The following is an 18,495-nucleotide window of genomic DNA, read 5'->3' as shown; positions in this document are numbered from 1 at the left end:
AGCTAAATTGTCAAGTTTGGGACGAAGAGCAACCTGAAGGGATTCCAGAGCTGCCATTTCATCTAGTAAATACAACGGTTTGGTGTTCTTGTAGGCCAGTGGAATCATCGGTCCATTTTTCTTCAAAAATGATGATGGTAAGAACGTAACCGTCAATGGCGACCATTATCGCGCCATGATAACCGACTATTTGATGCCTGAAATTGAAGCTCGTGATCTCGGCGACATTGGGTTTCAACAAGACGTTGTCACTTGCCACACATCGCATCAATCAATAGATTTATTGAGAGAACACTTCGGTTAGTAGATAATTTAACGTTTTGCTCCGGTCGATTGGCTACCAAGATAGACACTTAGACTATTTTCTGTGTGGATATGCTAAGTCTTAAATCAATGTGGACAATCCTGCTTCGATTCAGGCCTTGGAGCAAAACATCACACTGGTGTCATTCACCAGTTACCAGTCGAAATGCTCGAACGACTCATAGAAAATTGAACTCAACGGATGGAACATATGAGAGGTAGCCGTAGCCAACATTTGAAAGAGATAATCTTCAAAAAATAATTTCCAAAGAATGTTTTTTCGGATAATAATAAACATTCGCCCTTAAATTTGAAGTTTCTATGTTTTTTCTTTAAAAAAGTAGGGAACCTTGAAATGGATAACACTTTAGTTATGGTTGTAACCCAGTCATAGTTGAATAATGAATAACGAAGCTTATAACAGACGAAAGGAAACGTCAGACACTATGAAATATATGTGGGTATATATGATGATCAACAGGGATGATTTTACCATGTTCGTCTGTCCGTCTGACCGTTTGTATACACGTTTTAAATATACGAGAACTTTTTCCTCAGTTTTTTAGATAACGCTCTGAAACTTTGTACACATAATTTTCTCCCAAAAAGCTTTACATTTGTCGGTACCGTCGATGTCGGATCACTAAAGCATATACTACTGTGATCAAATTGAAAGGTGAATTTTTGATTTATACTTCGCGAGTTTTTCGAATCTGTAAATTTTTTTATATAACTTGGTAGTACTGTTAGTGACATCTTTGCTAAATTTCACATTAAAATATTCATTAGTATTTGAGAAACGCATCGTTTTTGTGAGGCTCTAAAAGTAAATTCTTCGATTTTTACTATGTCTGAATTTATTGAACAAAGAAGTGCGATAATGCACCATCTCATCATTGGTTATTCGTGATAATTTCGCCACATTTTCAACTAATATCGAGCCGCAACTACCGCATTCGCCTGATTTACCTTCGTGTAACTTCTGGCTATTCAGCAAATTCACATGACCACGCCGAGCACACCGTTTTGACTCAATTGAGCATATAAAAGCTGAATCGAAGAAGGCTCTGATAGCTATCACGACGGAGGATTTTTCCAAGTGCTATGATGACTGGAAAATTCGTTGGCATAAATGTATTGCAGCGCGAGAGGATTACTTTCAAAGAGATGAAATGGACAAAATTCACCTTTCAATTTAAACACAGTAGTACATAGCTGCCATACACACGGAACGATCAGAATCAAGTGCTTGTAAGATATTTTCACAAAATTTACCACGGATTGCTGCTCAAGGCAAGGCTACAACATCCTAAAGTTACAATATCAGGCTACTATATACTATAGTATACTAAATAGCTGCTATAAGAACTAATCGATCAAAATATAGTGCTTGTATGGAGTCTTTTGTATATGTGAAGATGGCTTCGGTGCAACCGAAGTTAATGTTCGTTTTGTTTTTGTTAAGGGGGCATTCTAGTCTAGAAATTTGAAAAAATCGAAATTTTTTTTTTCATAATTCGATAGTTTTGATATTCAAAAATATTTCCCTAAAAGGATTTTTCAAAACTCAAATTTTTTTCTCAAAGTTATAGCCATTTTAGTGACGTGGCAACTAGACCGGTTGAGCAAATATCGTATAACGTAAAACTTTAAACGCGTTTTTCTCAAAACTCCTTTTGATGCGGTAGCCACAATATCTCAAGTTCTAATCAGTCGATTTATTTGAAATTTGGCATGAATATTCTTTAAATATATCTCTATCACTGAAGCAACAAAAAATAAAAATTTGAAATTTATAGTATTTAAAAAAAATCGACAAAATTGAAAAATTAGTGAAAAATCGACCTTTTTTTTGAGTAGCCGCCATTTTATGAAAATTTTTTTTTTTTTGTTTTGCTGCTTCATGACATAGCGACATTCGTACTCATTAAGAATCTGTCATTGTTTTATTTTTCAGATGACGACAAGGGTAGAAATTATGGCGATGAGGACACGGCCTCTTTTTTCCCCCCTTTTCTTCAAGGACGCATAACTCGATGAAAAATTTTTTTTTTTTTTAAATTTATTTTGTGTACTCTTCTAAGTTTAATAAACAAATGATAAAAAAACGGATAGTAAAAATATCTAGTGCTTCTTTTTTATTAATTGTTGAAAAAAGCTCGAAATTCGAGCCTCTAGACTAGAATACCCCCTGAAAGGATAGCTGATAGGCGAAATAAACAGATCTAACGAAATGAAATGTTTTTGCATACGAAAGTAGTGAGTATTTTAACATCAGTTGGCCAGCTTCCTTGTAAGGCATTAGAAAACAATTGCCGTTTGTCCACATGAACAACTTATAATTGTATTTACAACAATCATAATAATTGAAATGATTAAAATGCAAATGCGGGCATAATCATATTTCACAGTTAAGTAATTAGCTGCTGCGAGGGAACGAAGCCACCAATATATGTATGTATGTGTGTGTGTATGTAAGTGTGTTTAGTCATTGCGCCTCGTAAATTCATAATTAAATTAATGCTTGGGAATTCTCAACGAAAGTGTTAATACGTGACAACAATGCACATATAAATACATACATACACATCACATGTGTATGTACATATATAAGTATTTATGTATGTATGTGTGCTAGTATGTATGTATGCACTATTATGTATGTATGTAATTGCTTTTGGTCGAAATAAAGGTAAATACAGTTATGCTCATGCAAATATAAATCAAACTCATTTCTATAAAACCTAGTTAAAATCGCACCCTTCCTCGGTGCGCACCCTCCCGGGCAAATTACGTGCGGACACGCTGGCGTCAACCTGTGCAGATGAACGTAGAAAAGCAAAAAGTGCCAACAATAGCGTTAACCCAGCTTGATGAGAAGCGGTAATGATTGATTAGGATGCGAAGCTTTGTTTGCGAACTCGTGGAAATTACAAATAAATAACTGTGCATTCAAAAAGCAACAAAAATTATGCAGATATCTAGCAATGAGAAAACGAGAGAAATAAAAATAATAGAAAAAAAGTTGTATAAAGCAATAAAAGTGAAAAAAATTGAGTTGTGTCGACCAGTGTAATTCGAAGCCCCTTTCTTCCGGAATCTTAGAGTTCAATAACTCCGAAATGAAATTACAACTGCCCTGCATAGATTACATGCCATAAAACCGAGTAGCGCGCAATGCAGCGCGCTTACACAGACGAAAACACACAGCTACATGTATGCGTTTGTGTGTACGAACGATTGTTCACACCAACGAGCAATGAACAGCCTTGCCACTGCCGCAAAATGTTGCCGACAGCGAAGCGCAGCGTCGTTGAAAGAAAAACCTCAACTGCAACATCAAAAACCAGATAAACCGAGGAAAACACTTTACATAACATGTTATTGAACTATGGAAAATAAAAACAACCAGTTGCGATATGTTTATTATTGTTGTTGCTATTACTGGTGTGCTGCTGTTGTTGCTGCGGCTGCTGCTGTTGCCGTCGCCGCTGCTATTTCTATTGCTAACTCCACTTAGTCGCTTAGTCGGCAACATACAATGCAAGTTAATGCGAGGCACTCCGGTCGTACGCTCCACGTACTCGTGTATGTGGTGGAAGTGGGTTCGGGCCGAGAGGGGGGGTCATTGCAAATAATGCAACGGAGCCATTGCACAGGCGAATGCGGCTGAGCCAAATTCATTATAAGTGAAAGTCGGTTTGTTGCTGCAGTTCGTTAACATTGAACTACGTGAGTTGGTGCGCTGAGCTGAGCTGAGCTCAGCCGAAACGAAGCGAGCCGAGAGTGAGTTGCCTGGCTAGTTGTTGTTGCTGCTGCTGCTGTTGTTGTTGTTGTTGTTGTTTTTGTTGTTGTAGGCTAGGCAATTGCACACCACTCAGCATGCATAGTCATAGCTAAATTGCATTAGGAACAACAGCGCAGCAACAATAACAATAAAGCGCAACAATGAAAAGCAAAATGCAAAAGCTACATACACACACACACACACATATGTATACGCAACACACCCATACAGTGACAGCACATGGACATGCAAAAAGAAAGAGTGAACAACAAAAACGCCAAACAAATATTACTAGCATTAGAAACAACAACAACAGCATTAATATACGAACAGCAATGCCGATCGAACGAGCAAGCGTCGGCTGTGTTTATTTTTGCACATTGTGGCAAACTTGTTGTTGGCGATGTGCAACAAAATGCAGCGCACCCGTCGACGATGACGACAACAACGACGACTCGCTGGCGGTGGCAAACGCGAAGGTGATGGCGGCGGTGGTGGCGTGCACGAAGCTGACGATAGCGAAAAGCGAAATGTGCAACTACTTTCGGCGACCAGCTGCATATTGTATGAGCGATGAGCGTTGAGCCATGCGGGCTATGGCGGCGGGTGGGGCTGTGAGTGGTTTTTCTACCCAAAACGCATGCGCTGCAGTAATAATGGAACGACTGACTACCAGTGAAGCGTAGTAGTAGTTGTCTAGCAAGTATCTAATGCCACTGCCACCAGCGCAGCGCAAACCCATACATACAAACATATGTATGTATGTATGGTACATATGTACATGCAATATGCAGCACACATAGCGACACTAATCAGTTGCAGTTGAAAATGCAACAACAACAACAAGTGGGCATAAAGCAATACCAGTCTTCTTCTCCATTGCATTGCAGTTTGTCTGCCAACGGGCTGCACACCGACAATGTGATAATGTTGCCAACATATTGTGAAATACTTATTACTTACTTTATACCACATTTATGGCGATTACACAATTTTTTTTTTTTTTTGTAGTAGAAAAAGTTTTTGGAGTTAAATAATAATAACATAGAGAGGACGCTCAAATTGTTCACACCAATGTAAGTGCATTTGTTTGTGCGTATAAACCTACAAGTAGAGTCTGGGAATAAAGTTTAAAACCTTATATAATGATATTCAGAATATACTGGTATATGAGTTTTTTGAAACTAGCACTCGCCGAACTAGCTTTTATTGTGCTTTTTTTGTGCTTTTAATCACTAATTCTTCAAAGATTAATTGCTGGAGACAGTGAACAACAGGCAGAAACGTTCTTCGATTGCACCGAAACTATAATACCTTTCAGAAGTGTATTTTTTTATAGCATAAAGGGCATGAAAAGATCTTTATCTTGATTTTTAAGAAAGATTATATTGCAGCTATATGCTATAGTCGCCCGATCTAAACAATTTCTTCCGAGATTGTACCTTTCCCTGAAAAATAATTCTTGCCAAATTTCGTCAAGATATCTCGTCAAATACAAAAGTTTTCCTTACAAGGACTGTACTTTGATCGATCAGTTTGTATGGCAGCTATATGATATAGTAGTTCGATCTGAACAATTTCTTTGGAGATTGTACCGTTGTGTTTGACAACAATGTAAGCGAAATTTCGTGAAGATAACTCTTAAAAGTTTTCCATACAAAGACTTGTTTTGGAATGATCAGTTTGTAAAACTGCCATATGCTATAGGGCTCCGTTTGAAAAATTTGTTCGCAGATTGTGCCATTGTCTTGGGAAATTATCCACGTTATACAAGTTTTGTGAAGATATCTCGTCAGTTTGTATGATAACGGCGGATCCCGTCAAATGAACAGCTTATTTTCTTGCACATGGGTTAGGTAAAGTTAGGTGAGATTGCTGTTCCCTACGAGGTCGAGACGAGGGATCACACTTAGACTGTCATGTACCCTTCTTTGTGAAGTCATAGGAAAAAACCCATGATTATGCGCTATCGGCCCTGGATATATCATAAATATACTTAGGTTTTTCATTTTTATTTCTTCTATTTCACCTGGATGTCTAAAGGTATGAGATCCAAGGTGTTTTTGTCTGGTCTGATATGATAAAAGCAAAACATGCGAGGAATAAGGGTTGAAATGATTTCAACTTAGCTGTCATCTGATAAGAACTTTTATCTTACTGCGTAAATCCCTATAGTACAAGTTTTACTTAGAACTCCTACCACTCACTGAAAGATGGACCTAGCTGGGAGTGACAAGTGAAAAGGACATACCTTCTTCGAAATGTTAAATTTTCTTAAGTAGTCTTCAAAATTTATCATTAATAGGTGCCCTTGGCTCAATACAACGTTTGGAACGATCGAAGGCATGGATTATTTTTGAGGTTTATAGTTAGTTAAGTGCTTCAACACCTCGGTTACGGCTGGTTGAATCGCTGGGATATCACCATTAAATGCGCCTTTCATGTCGGTTTTCAGTTTTAGAATAGAAAGTATTTGAAGTGGTGCCAGATTAGGCGAATACGGAGGGTGATTCATGAGAGAAACCCGTTTATTCTGCTAAAACTTCCAAGGGGTATGGGTTCGTTTCTTTTGTGTAAAGCAAAACGTGCACTAATCTTTCTTTTACCGAAATCTCCTTGTTAAAATTTCTCAACTACTATTTTTATTCCTATTTAATACATCAGTCGATAATCTTTAGTAAAATTTGCATCGATAATAATAATTTCACAGATTTTTTATTTTTAGCACGATTACTAGCTTCTTGACGACCTGTTCTTTGGTCACAATTTAAATACTCACGACTATTTTTAAAGCGTATAAATAACGCATAAAATTCAATACAACCCATACCATATCATCACCATAAACTTTCGAAGGTCCATTCGTATGCCTCAGCGATTTTTTTAGTAAACTTTCCTTAACTAACTTAACAGCTATATTCTAAAGCGGTCCGATCTCAACTATTTCTTTGGATATTATAGAAATACTTTGGGTAATAATCTGTGCCAATCTGTGTTTGGTAACAGATCTTGATAAATAAAAAAGTTATCCACACAAGAATAGGATTTTGAAGGATCACTTTGTATGGCAGCTATATGTTATAATGGTTCGATATCGATGGTTCCAACAAATAAGCAGCTTCTTGGTGGGAAAATAATGGGAGCAGTATTTCAGGTCCATATGGTATGACACAATGTGATTGGTAGCACTGAAGATATACGACTGCAACGACGTCTATTGACAAAATACGAAAAAACTTTTTCGACTGCCCAGTATATCGAAAAGTAAATACGAAAATACTTTATCGACTACCCAATATATCGAAAATTTAGGGTATAGACAGACGGACATGTCTTAAACGAATCTGCTCGCCACGCTGATCGTTTATATAGTACATACATACATATATCGTCACCTAAAATGCAAAATAACGAAACATCACTTTTCATAAATTGACAGGCGAATGAAAAACGATATAACAGAAACCACTCATATGGAAACAAAATTTGAGTTTTGGTTATAAAATGGTTATATATTGGTTATATCTGATAATATATTAATAACTTTGGCTATGCAAAAGAACAGTCTCGATGCGGTAACATACTTTATTAACGACATTTTCATCGTGGAAGGGTTTATAAGTAATACTTTCTCTGGAAAACCCCATTCGGAAAAGACTGATTTCGTCAAGGTTGGCAATAATATTTGTCACGAAGTTATGGCAGTGGCGACCGCGACTATGGTCACATTTCTAATTTGTTGTTTTTGCTCGTCGCTGTTTATGTTTGGCAGTTGGTTGCCAATTTGCCGGCGGGAACTAGTTTTCGTTTTGTTACTCAATCGTTGGCCAAACATAACCAAGTATGTGCATAAGCACTTACATAGCTTTATATGTATGTATATGTTTTTGTGTGCTTTACCTACAAACTCTTGTAATACAGTTTAGTCATTTAGCTATTGGAAAATTCACAATTTCCAGTTTTGTTGCATGTATTTTCTATGAACCGATCTTTCTACTGCCGTACAATACACTCCAGCTCGGTTGGAAAAACGAATCTTGTCGAAGGAAAACTTGTCATAACAATGGTGAATAAGGAAAATGTGAAATGGAAGTGAATCGGGAAAAGCGAAGAGTGTGCTCGGGCTGTTTGAATAGCGAAATCAAACATTTCCCTTTCAGCCGCAGTCAGGCCCATGCAGAAGATACACACAAAAACTTGTCTAAATACATATGTATGTGCATACATATGTATGTTTGTAGCGGTAAAACATTGTAGAAAAGCGAACAGAAGAGCATGTTAAGAATAACTTGAGTGCTACTCTTCAAGGCTTTTCTCATAAATTTTCCAAAGCTGCATAAATTATTTAATATTATTTTATTAGCTACAAATTTTAGAATTTCATACGGTTTTTTAACATTTTGACATTCAAGGCGAGTTGCCACAGCAAATATTAATACTATAACAACTAAAGCAAAGGCAATCGCGTTTTGAACCTTAGCTTGCACTTGAAAATCCCCAATGCGCATGTCAATAGCGATGGCATTGCTTTGAAAGGTTCATTTCGCCTTATCTTTGAACACAATACTCGTACAGCAATTACATGAAAACATAGCAAGTGTTATGTAAGAGTAGCTGGGCGCCTCAATGTGAAGGCCTTAATACTCAGTCGAACATAAGAACGATGAGAAATGCTAATGAAGGGTGCTTTTTTTGAAGACGCCTAGCTTTGAAGAAAAAATAAAATGCATATAATTTAATGTTATGACCAAGATTTTAGGTTTATTTTAAAGATAAGGGCTTAGCGTTAGATAGATAGATAGAAAATTGAGGCTTTGCACAGCGACCTACGGTCTATTGTGCCCTTTCTTATATCATGTATGGTCACAAAGGTCTATCATTCTGAACAATTCAAGAAGCTTGCTGGGCGCGACTGAGGTAATGTGCTCCCACGCAGATGGAACCTAGGGCCTTGAGCCTGCTTCTACAAATTGCTGGGCAATCTAAAATAAAGTGCTCTGGAGTTTCCTGTTCCATGTCGCAAAAAGAGCAGTTTGCGCAAGAGGCTATGCTCATGTTGGACAAGTGCTTCCAGAGCTTGCAATACCCTGTATTGGTTTTGACATTATGTTTTAAAACGATTTCGGGCAAGTAACAACCGCGGTTGGCTCTAATAAGTACCAGCCTAGAGGCCCAATTTTCGTCCACCATGTGCAGTTATTGGGGCCGCAAGTCAGTAACGCCGCGAATATTCTCATTCGAGACGTCAATTGTCTTGAGCTTAGCTGCATACAAAAGTGACATCAAATAACTTCAAAAATATTGTCAAGCGGTGTCAAATTCAACGATCTTGGAGGCCAAGCCACAGGTCCACGACGCAAGATTATGCGCTCACCAAAATTTTCCTTCAATAAATTAAATGTTCGTTAGCTCTAAAGCATGTAGAGCCGTCTGGTTGAAACTAAAGGTCGTTCACATCAACTTCCACCAACTTAGGCACAAAAAAGTCATTAATCATGGCTCTATAGCGTTCCCCAATGACTTCAATATTATGATCGGCTTCATTATGACTTGAATGCTGTGAAACTCAAACGAAGAGCTTCAGACATGTCAGAAAAATGCACTTCGGACGATTACCAGATGTCTTCTATCGAACATCTGCACAGTGAGCATCGTATGCTCCTATTTAAGAATCATAATGAACTCCTCTCTAGGCAGTTTCTGTTGGGGTGTTTTCGTCACCTGCTTGAAGCAGAACCGCCTCCTACGAGCATCAAGAGGTCCTTTTTCAACTACGTCGATGACATAAGACAATACGCCGACCAGACTGCGGACGCTACTAACCTCAGACATGTACTGACCGCCATAAACACCTTTATTCCCCTCAGAGAATGGCATACTTGGAGCCAAACCACCAGACGACGAGCTCGAGTTGCCACGAGAAACGAGAGTGAGAGCAGCTACGTTCTGGTTACTGTAGCAGGTTAAATTCCTACTTATCCCGACTCGACACCAACTTATCAAATATATGTTCAGCATGCACGAATCCCCGCATGACACTAACCACCTCTTTGCATACCTAGCTAACTCTACAAATCTAACAATCCTGTCCCTATGAACCGAGCAGGTGAAACAGCACGTTTCCTGAGCCTACTCCTGGATGACCTCGATGACAACTTATCTGAACCTTATCATCCTAACAGGGAACTAAATAACCGTTACAAATACAATAACACCATGCACATTTTTTCAACAAAAATTTCATGTGAAAATCGGCATCGGTGGACATCTTGTTTTGGGCTCAGGCACCAAAGGTTGTTCCGTAGTAAGTCCATTTATTATAAAATGGCAAACCAAGCTGCGTGTAAATCAAGTAACAGATGTCAAAAGGACGAACTCTTTCAAAACTGCACGACAAAAAAATACCCTTTTGGAGGGCATGCACATACACATATTTATATGTAAGTGCATGAGAGATTTTTGATTTTGAGAATTTTTTCCTACCAAGTCACTTTCACTCCAGAACCCAAAAGTTGTTGCTTTCAGTCAATTCGAGTAATACTTATGAAAAGATATCGATTGGAAAAATAATGCATATTGTACTCACCTTATTAATTATTAAATATTAAATTTTTTAACGCGCCGAAGTTTGTTTTTGTTATTCGTTTCTCTGTAAAAAGGCAGTGTTGGATAACGATTTGTTAATTTAATTTTTAATATTATTTTACAATGCTGTTCTATACATTATCAGTTAATCAGTCGTTTTTGAGTGGTTACACCATGTATATTTGATTAAAAAGAAACAAATTATTATTTAAAAGTTTTTGTGTGCTTTCTTACGCGCTTTTCTGTTTTACGACTTCACAACTGCAAACTGTTCTTAACCGCCTGTACACATAGCTCATACCTTTCAAAACCGCGAAAGCACACTTTAAATTATCGACGAATACCGTTGGTTAATTTGGTGTTTTGTTAACAAATGATTTATTCCAAATAGTTATGGAATTGTAAGTTTTAGTTGTTTTTGTTGTTTATTTGGTTTCTTTTAATTTTAACACTGCTATATTGGCATTTTTATTTTGCATCGAATTCCATGAATATGTAAAGTCTTGCCATTAACATCAACAAATCCCACCTTAGTTCTTCGGGGACGCATTTATAGAAGTTTATATAACCCAGCATTGAAACGTGAGCTCATTGAAAACTGCAAAAGACAACAAGAAAAACAAACAATATATATTATTTGTGGGAATATTTATGATTTGCAAACAAAATATATATGTACCCTACATAAGTGCAACTCTTATAACATAAAAGGCATATAAAGAACTTTATCTTGATTTAAATAGATCAGTTTCCATAATGATTCGATCTGAAAAATGTATCCTGAGATTGTAGCGCTGGCTTGGATATTCTTCTTCTTCTTCTTAATTGGCGTAGACACCGCTTACGCGATTATAGCCGAGTTAACAACAGCGCGCCAGTCGTTTCTTTTTTTCGCTACGTGGCGCCTATTGGATATTCCAAGCGAAGCCGGGTCCTTTTCCACTTGGTCCTTCCAACGGAGTGGAGGTCTTCCTCTTCCTCTGCTTCTCCCGGCGGGTACTGCGTCGAATACTTTCAGAACTGTTGGCAAGAGCAATCCCACGTGGGATTTCTAGGCTGACATTGTTGGTGGTATTAATACTGGCTCCTAAATAGACGAAATTATCTACAACTTCAAAGTTATGACTGTCAACAATGACGTGAGAGCCAAGTCGCGAGTGCGACGACTGTTTGTTTGATGACAGGAGATATTTCGTCTTGCCCTCATTCACTGCCAGGCTTGAATATTAATCTGTGACAAATTTCGTGAAGATACCTTGTCAAATAAAAAATGTTTCCAAACAAGAACTTGATTTGGATCGTTCAGTTTAAATAAACTACTTCGGTGATTTTAGCATTTTCTTCTACAATAATTCATGCCGAATTGCTGGCACATATTTTGTCAAATAAAATAGTTTCCCATACCAGAACTTGACAGTTTGTATGACAGCTCTGTCTATGCTACGGTAGTTCGACATTGGCGGTTCCGAAGAATAAGCAGCAAAACTGAGGGCGGAAAGAACTGTGCACAACTTCAGAGCGGCATCTATATAACTCTAGTCTCTCAATATATATTATTATGGGGTCTTCGATTTTTGCTCTTCTGTGTTACAAACTTCGTGGAAAACTTAATATACCTTGTTCGGGTTTAAAAAAATATGTACGGTCATCGCTAGGCAAAATTCGTAAGTCGTTTAATTTAAAACTCTCCATATGTCGGTTAAAAAGTAATGGAGTAACTCAAGATCTTCTCGGTATTCATACTATAAGCGGAACACTCATGGTATGAGTAACTTTTAGCTCATTTGGAAACTCTTCTATTTGATTCGTTCAAGTTGGATAGATTCTCAAATTAATCCATGAAAATAAACTTACATCATTTGAATAAGAGTTTCATAGTCCCAGAACAACATCTATATCATACTTATCTAAGCAAACGCGTTCAAAATTTTTTAAGCCGATTAGATTAGGTTAGATTAGATAGCTGATCAAAGATCGCACGTGGACTGTGTGTATGTAGTCTTTTGTGAGGCTAAAGAAAAGAAGAAGTCCTGTGTTCGAACTTACAAATTAGCAAAAATGCTTAGTACCAGTACAAATTTGCACAGGCGTCCCTCCAGCTCGGTGGAATGTTTGAGAGTATGCGCTCCCAAGAGCTTAAGTCTTGACGTTCCAAATGCAGGACTATCAAGAAGGAAGTGTTGAGTTGTTTCCGCCTCAGTTTCTTCCATACAGCCTTGCAGGTCAGTTGCCGAAAATGTCGATAAAACAATAGAAATCTCCTAGTCCCACCGTCATGTAAGCCGTTTGAATTATTTAAATAGGATAGCATACAAAAAGAAGAAGACAACGTCACTCACAAACAGTTGTGGTCGAGTCGTGATCAGATGCCGTGAACGGTGACCAAGCCAGGCTTGTCGGTCAGGTAGGTTTTGCTGCGTAACTTTTGGTGGGATTGGCAGGAAATCATCTACTATGAGCTACTTTCCTACCGCCAAACTCTCAATTCTGAGCTGGATCGTCTGGAGGAAGCAATCGCTTGGTAGCGGAACTTTGGCCAGTAGGAGAGAAACTGTGTTTCATTGGCTAGAAGTGTCTTTTGAATCAGGGCGGCAGGGAAAGTTTTGCCAGCAGCAAGCAACTTCACTTCAACTGGGTGCCAAGCTACGGAGGCATCGAGGGCAATGAAATATTTGGCGAGATTGCCAAGAATCAATCGTAGATCGACATTAGGAAACCCACGCATTGTCTATACGACGAACTCGACAGAAGCATAGTAAAGAAAATCAACCCGATGGAACGAGCTAACTGGATGCAAAACTGCAAAAGTCATTTGCAAAACGTTAGATCGGAAGTACACAAAATTCCTACTGGCACTCGATAGAAGAAACTGTAGGAACATGATGAGAAGAGTAACTGGTCACTTTCTGATGGCAACACACGCGCGCAGGATGAGGATTACAGAAGGAAAAAACTGCAGGAAATATCAGGGCACCAGGCAAATAATGGCGCATATTTTGTGCACTTGTCCCACATAGGTAAGACTACGCTGAAAGCATGTGGGGTCCTTACGGTATGATGCACTGGAGGCGGTATCGATAGTGAGAACGCAGAGTCTGTTAAATTTCTACTTCAAGCCTAAAGGATGACTACTCCTCTTAGACTTAACAACTGAACTCCATCTGGTATCGCAAAGGACCAAACTGGTATATGCGTGGCTTATTGGCCTAGCACATTAACCTAACCTTACTTACATTTCTTAAAGCATAAAGGGTATAAAAATATTTTTTTCTTGATTGTGATTGGTCCGATATCGGCATTTCAAGCAAATAAACAGCTTTTTGAGCGGAAAAGAACGTATGTATGTAAAATTTCATATCGATATCTCAAAAATTGAGGAACAACTTCATCTATGTAATGTATATACAGACATGCGGATAGACCGATTGACATGGCTTAATCGCCTCAGTTCGTCAGGCTGATCATATAAAAACATATTTTATTTACAGAGTGTTACAAACTTTGTGGCAAACTTAATATACCCTATTCAGGATATAATTGAAAGGCTTTTATATATTATATAAACATATCCGTTTTAGAGTTATTTTTTAATTGCGTTGTTTTTTTAAGAATGTAAGAAACATATACAAAATGCGGTCTTCAACGCGTTTTATTATTATTTTCCTTGTTCATACATACATACATATATGTTCGTATGTACTTAAATGCTTTTCGCAAAACATTCTCAACAAAGGTGTTTACGAGTGGCGATCTCAAAGCTCACTCGGTACGAAGCGAAATTTTGCATGAACACACACACACGCACATGTACCTACGAGTATGGATGACATTAGTAGTAGGTAGTTTTAGTACGAAAATGCGAATTATCGAATAGGCGCACATGCTTCGGACGAAAGCTTTTTCGATTTCATATGCGTATTTAAGTGCTTATTTATTTATAGGCGTATATGTACGTATGTATGTAAAAGCGAGTGTGTATAAACAATAAAACGGCAACTTATAGGTAAAAGCGAGTCATGCTTCATACATGATTTAGCAAAATGCGCGGTATAAGGTGCTGAGGCGCCTATATTATTATTATTTATGTATGTATATAAAAATATGTGTTTATATGTATTTTATATATATATACGCATAAGTATGTATGTACACATGTATTTACATATTTATCTTCATTTATGCCTTTGCATTTATGCATGCATTGGTGCGTGCGCATGTGTCCCGCATTTGCCGAACATGTTTGCGATGACCTTCCCACACTGTCATGGCTAAATAAAAAGCTCGGAATACATCATATATGAGTACTCAAAGCGTTTATGCATATATGGTGTTTGTACATATGTGCATACATACATAAGTGCGTATGCTCATATATTACATTCGGAGAATATCAACTTATGCAGGCCGCCAATATCGAAATTATGTCTCTATAGTTGAAAACGAAGGAATTGAAGGAAACGTTAACCAACAAAAACCACATATCATGAATCTTAAAAAAAAAAAATCGAAAATTAAAAACCCCAAAAACCCAAACAACGATAACTCTTTCGGCGAATTTGCTGAAGTCACATAAAATGATTCTAAATTTGATATAAATACAAAAAATAACTCGGTTCCAGTCAAGAAATTATATTCTTAAACGAAGTATAACCAATAAGGACCCGACTGTCAATTTTTTATGTAATAATTCGATTTCAAACAAGTAAGGAAGGGCTAAGTTCGGGTGTCACCGAACATTTTATACTCTCGCATGATAAAGTGATAATAGAGATTTTATTATCCGTCAATTTAAAAAAAAAGCCCGGCTGCAACTTCCTTCTGCCATTTCTTCCGTAAAATTTAGTGTTTCTGACGTTTTTTGTTAGTCGGTTAACGCACTTTTAGTGATTTTCAACATAACCTTTGTATGGGAGGTGGGCGTGGTTATTATTCGATTTCTTCAATTTTTGAACTGTATATGGAAATGCCTGAAGGAAACGACTCTATAGAGTTTGGTTGACATAGCTATAGTAGTTTCCGAGATACATATGAACAAAAAAATTAGTAGGGGGCGGGGCCACACCCACTTTTCTAAAAAAATTACGTCCAAATATGCCCCTCCCTAATGCGATCCTTTGTGCCAAATTTCACTTTAATATCTTTATTTATGGCTTAACCTTCTTATGGAGCCAAGAAATACGTGTACCAAGTTTCATCATGATATCTCAATTTTTACTCAAGTTACAGCTTGCACGGACGGACGGACGGACAGACAGACATCCGTATTTCAACTCTACTCGTCAACCTGATCACTTTGGTATATATAACCCTATATCTGAACAAAACAACCGTTAGGTGAACAAAACTATAATACTCTCCTTAACAACTTTGTTGCGAGAGTATAAAAATATATTAAGTATGTATTATGTAGATTGCCTTTCATATGTCAGGACTTAACAACCCTAGTTGACTGAACACCTGGATCCCACATAATTTGTCACTCGCTCAAAAAGGCTCGCGTCGACTGGTAGAGAGTTATGTGTAAAAAAAAATAAGATAGTGTTGCTTTGAAAAACGTCTATGACATCGTGATAGGTGATGAATCGTCAAGTGACTCCTTTTCATTACCGTATGTTAAAAATAAACTAAGAGGACAACGTTTCTCGACACCTGAAGAAGCGGTTGATGCATTCAGAAAGCATTTTTGGGAGGTACCTTCAATCAGAGTGTCAAAAGTGCTTCGAAGATTGGTTAAAACGCATGCAAAAGAATATAAGGGGTGATCCAAGCAGAGGTACTTTTTTCAATAGCCTTTTTTTTGACAGATCACGCGTTAGTCGTGCCAAGCTGTCATGTTATTTTTGTTCAGTATTCTTTAGCATTTCATCATGGAGAGACTTACGTCTGAAGAACGTTTACAAATCGTTCAACGAAAATTCACGTTTTGTAAAAAATGTGTTCCGCGCGCTTCCCTCAACTTATGATCAACATAAACGGCCTACTGAGCGTACTATTCGTAACGCCATCACCCATTTTGAAACCCAGAATTCATTATTGGGTAATAATCAACCGAATAGACTACATCGGTGAAGTAAATAGAGAAGCCGTGACTAAAACTGCCGCTCGACCTTCCCAAGCGAGATCGCTTCGCTCTATGACCTCTTGAAAAATTACGAAAAGATCCGACGTCCTCGAGAAAAATCTTGTTCAGCGTTGGAGCCCATTTCTGGCTCAGTGGGTACGTAATTACCGCATTTGGTACGAAGAGCAACCTGAAAAGATTCAAGAGCTGTAATTTCATCCAAAAAAAAAAATGGTTTGGTGTGCTTTGTGGACCAGTGGAATCATCGGTCCATATCTCTTTAAAAATGATGCCGGTAAGAACGTAAGTGTCACCTTTATGGCGCCATGATAATCGACTATTTGTTGTCTGAAATTGAAGCTCGTGATCTCGACGACATCTGGTTTCAATAAGACAGCGCCACTTCCCACACATCGCATCAATCAATGGAGTTATTGAGATAACACTTCGGATAGCAGATAATAACACGTTTTGGGCCGGTCGATTGGCCACCAAGATTGTGTGATATCACGCCAATCGACTTTTTCCTGAAGGTATATGAAAAGTTTAAAGTCGAGTCATCGAAAATTGAACTCAACGGATGGACCATCTGGACTTAGCCGCGGCCAACATTTGTAAGAGATAATCTTCAAAAAATAAATGCCAAAGAATGTTTTTTTCGAATGATAGTACGCATTGCCCATTAAGGGGTTATATACAGTTAGGATTTTCAAAAAATCGATTTTTTTTTTTGCGTTTTCTTAATATATATGTATATATCTGAGTATGCACGTACAAAATTTCAAGTCGATCCGACGAATATTTTCGAAGTTATAGACACATTAGTGATGGCGCGCCGACTACATGTAAAGTGCTTTCAAAACTTTAAACTCGTTTTTCTCGAAACGGTGTTTTCAAAATCGGTGAGCAAGATTTCTCAGAAACGGCTCAACCGATCGGTCTGAAATTTTTACACAAGCTTCTTAGCTATATTTTTTAGTAATTAATCGAAGGATTTCCACATCCGATGAAAATTTCTTATTTTTATAAACAATTATAGACCCGAATTTTGGTCGAAAATCGAACCTTTTGCTTTGAGTAGCCGCCATTTTGTCAAAAAATTTTTTTTTGCTAATTCCTTCGATAAATCACTAGATTATTTATTATATTAATGAAATTTATTTGGTTTTTGCATTTTAGATGATCCAGTCCAGAGATATCGTGCTCACCGCAAGAGGCCTTTTTTTTGCGGACCTCTGCAAAATTGGCAATATCAACGTTCCCGATCATTATTTTTGGCAATAAAAAATATGTGAATATAGTTTAAAGTTGTCATAATATACCTGCCAAGTTTCAAATCAATAAACGAAATAGTTTTCTTAGAACAAATTCTTGAAAAATGCCTTTTTTTCGACCTCCTAACTGTATATAACCCCTTAAATTTGAAGTTTCTGCGTTTTTTCTTTAACAAAGTAGGGAATCTCGGATCACCCTTTATATAGAACTTACTGGCGAACAATTTGGAAAAAAATAATAATAAAATCGGTTCGATGATTCATATTTGTTTTTGTTCTCTAAACCCGAAATATAAAAGGCAACCCTCGTATAAACAGTTTTTGCCCATACACCTTTGAAAACGTATGAGAAAATACCTAAATACAACTACAACTACAAAGTGTTTACCTTTCAAATGCCTTTTGATTATTTCGGTTATATTATCCAGCAAGCGATTTGAGTAAAATAAAGTTATTACGTACGAGTATGTCAAGTTGTGGAGTAC

The 18,495-nt window shown here is 37.5% G+C and overlaps 1 protein-coding gene across 1 annotated transcript in view; it reads right to left on the bottom strand.

Annotated features, from left to right (window-relative positions):
• Positions 1-18,495, bottom strand: part of LOC126762995 (ecdysone-induced protein 74EF) — a 147,071-nt gene that overhangs the window by 93,013 nt on the left and 35,563 nt on the right. The window contains exon 3 of the mRNA XM_050480138.1: positions 10,677-11,273. The gene's annotated coding sequence lies outside the window, so the exon portion shown is untranslated. The remainder of the gene's footprint in view (positions 1-10,676; positions 11,274-18,495) is intronic.

Source organism: Bactrocera neohumeralis, chromosome 6, assembly GCF_024586455.1.
Source record: "Bactrocera neohumeralis isolate Rockhampton chromosome 6, APGP_CSIRO_Bneo_wtdbg2-racon-allhic-juicebox.fasta_v2, whole genome shotgun sequence".
In the NCBI taxonomy this organism is placed as follows: domain Eukaryota; kingdom Metazoa; phylum Arthropoda; class Insecta; order Diptera; family Tephritidae; genus Bactrocera; species Bactrocera neohumeralis.
The sequence above is the reverse complement of the archived record's forward strand: the minus strand, read 5'-3'. Positions and strand labels throughout refer to the sequence as shown.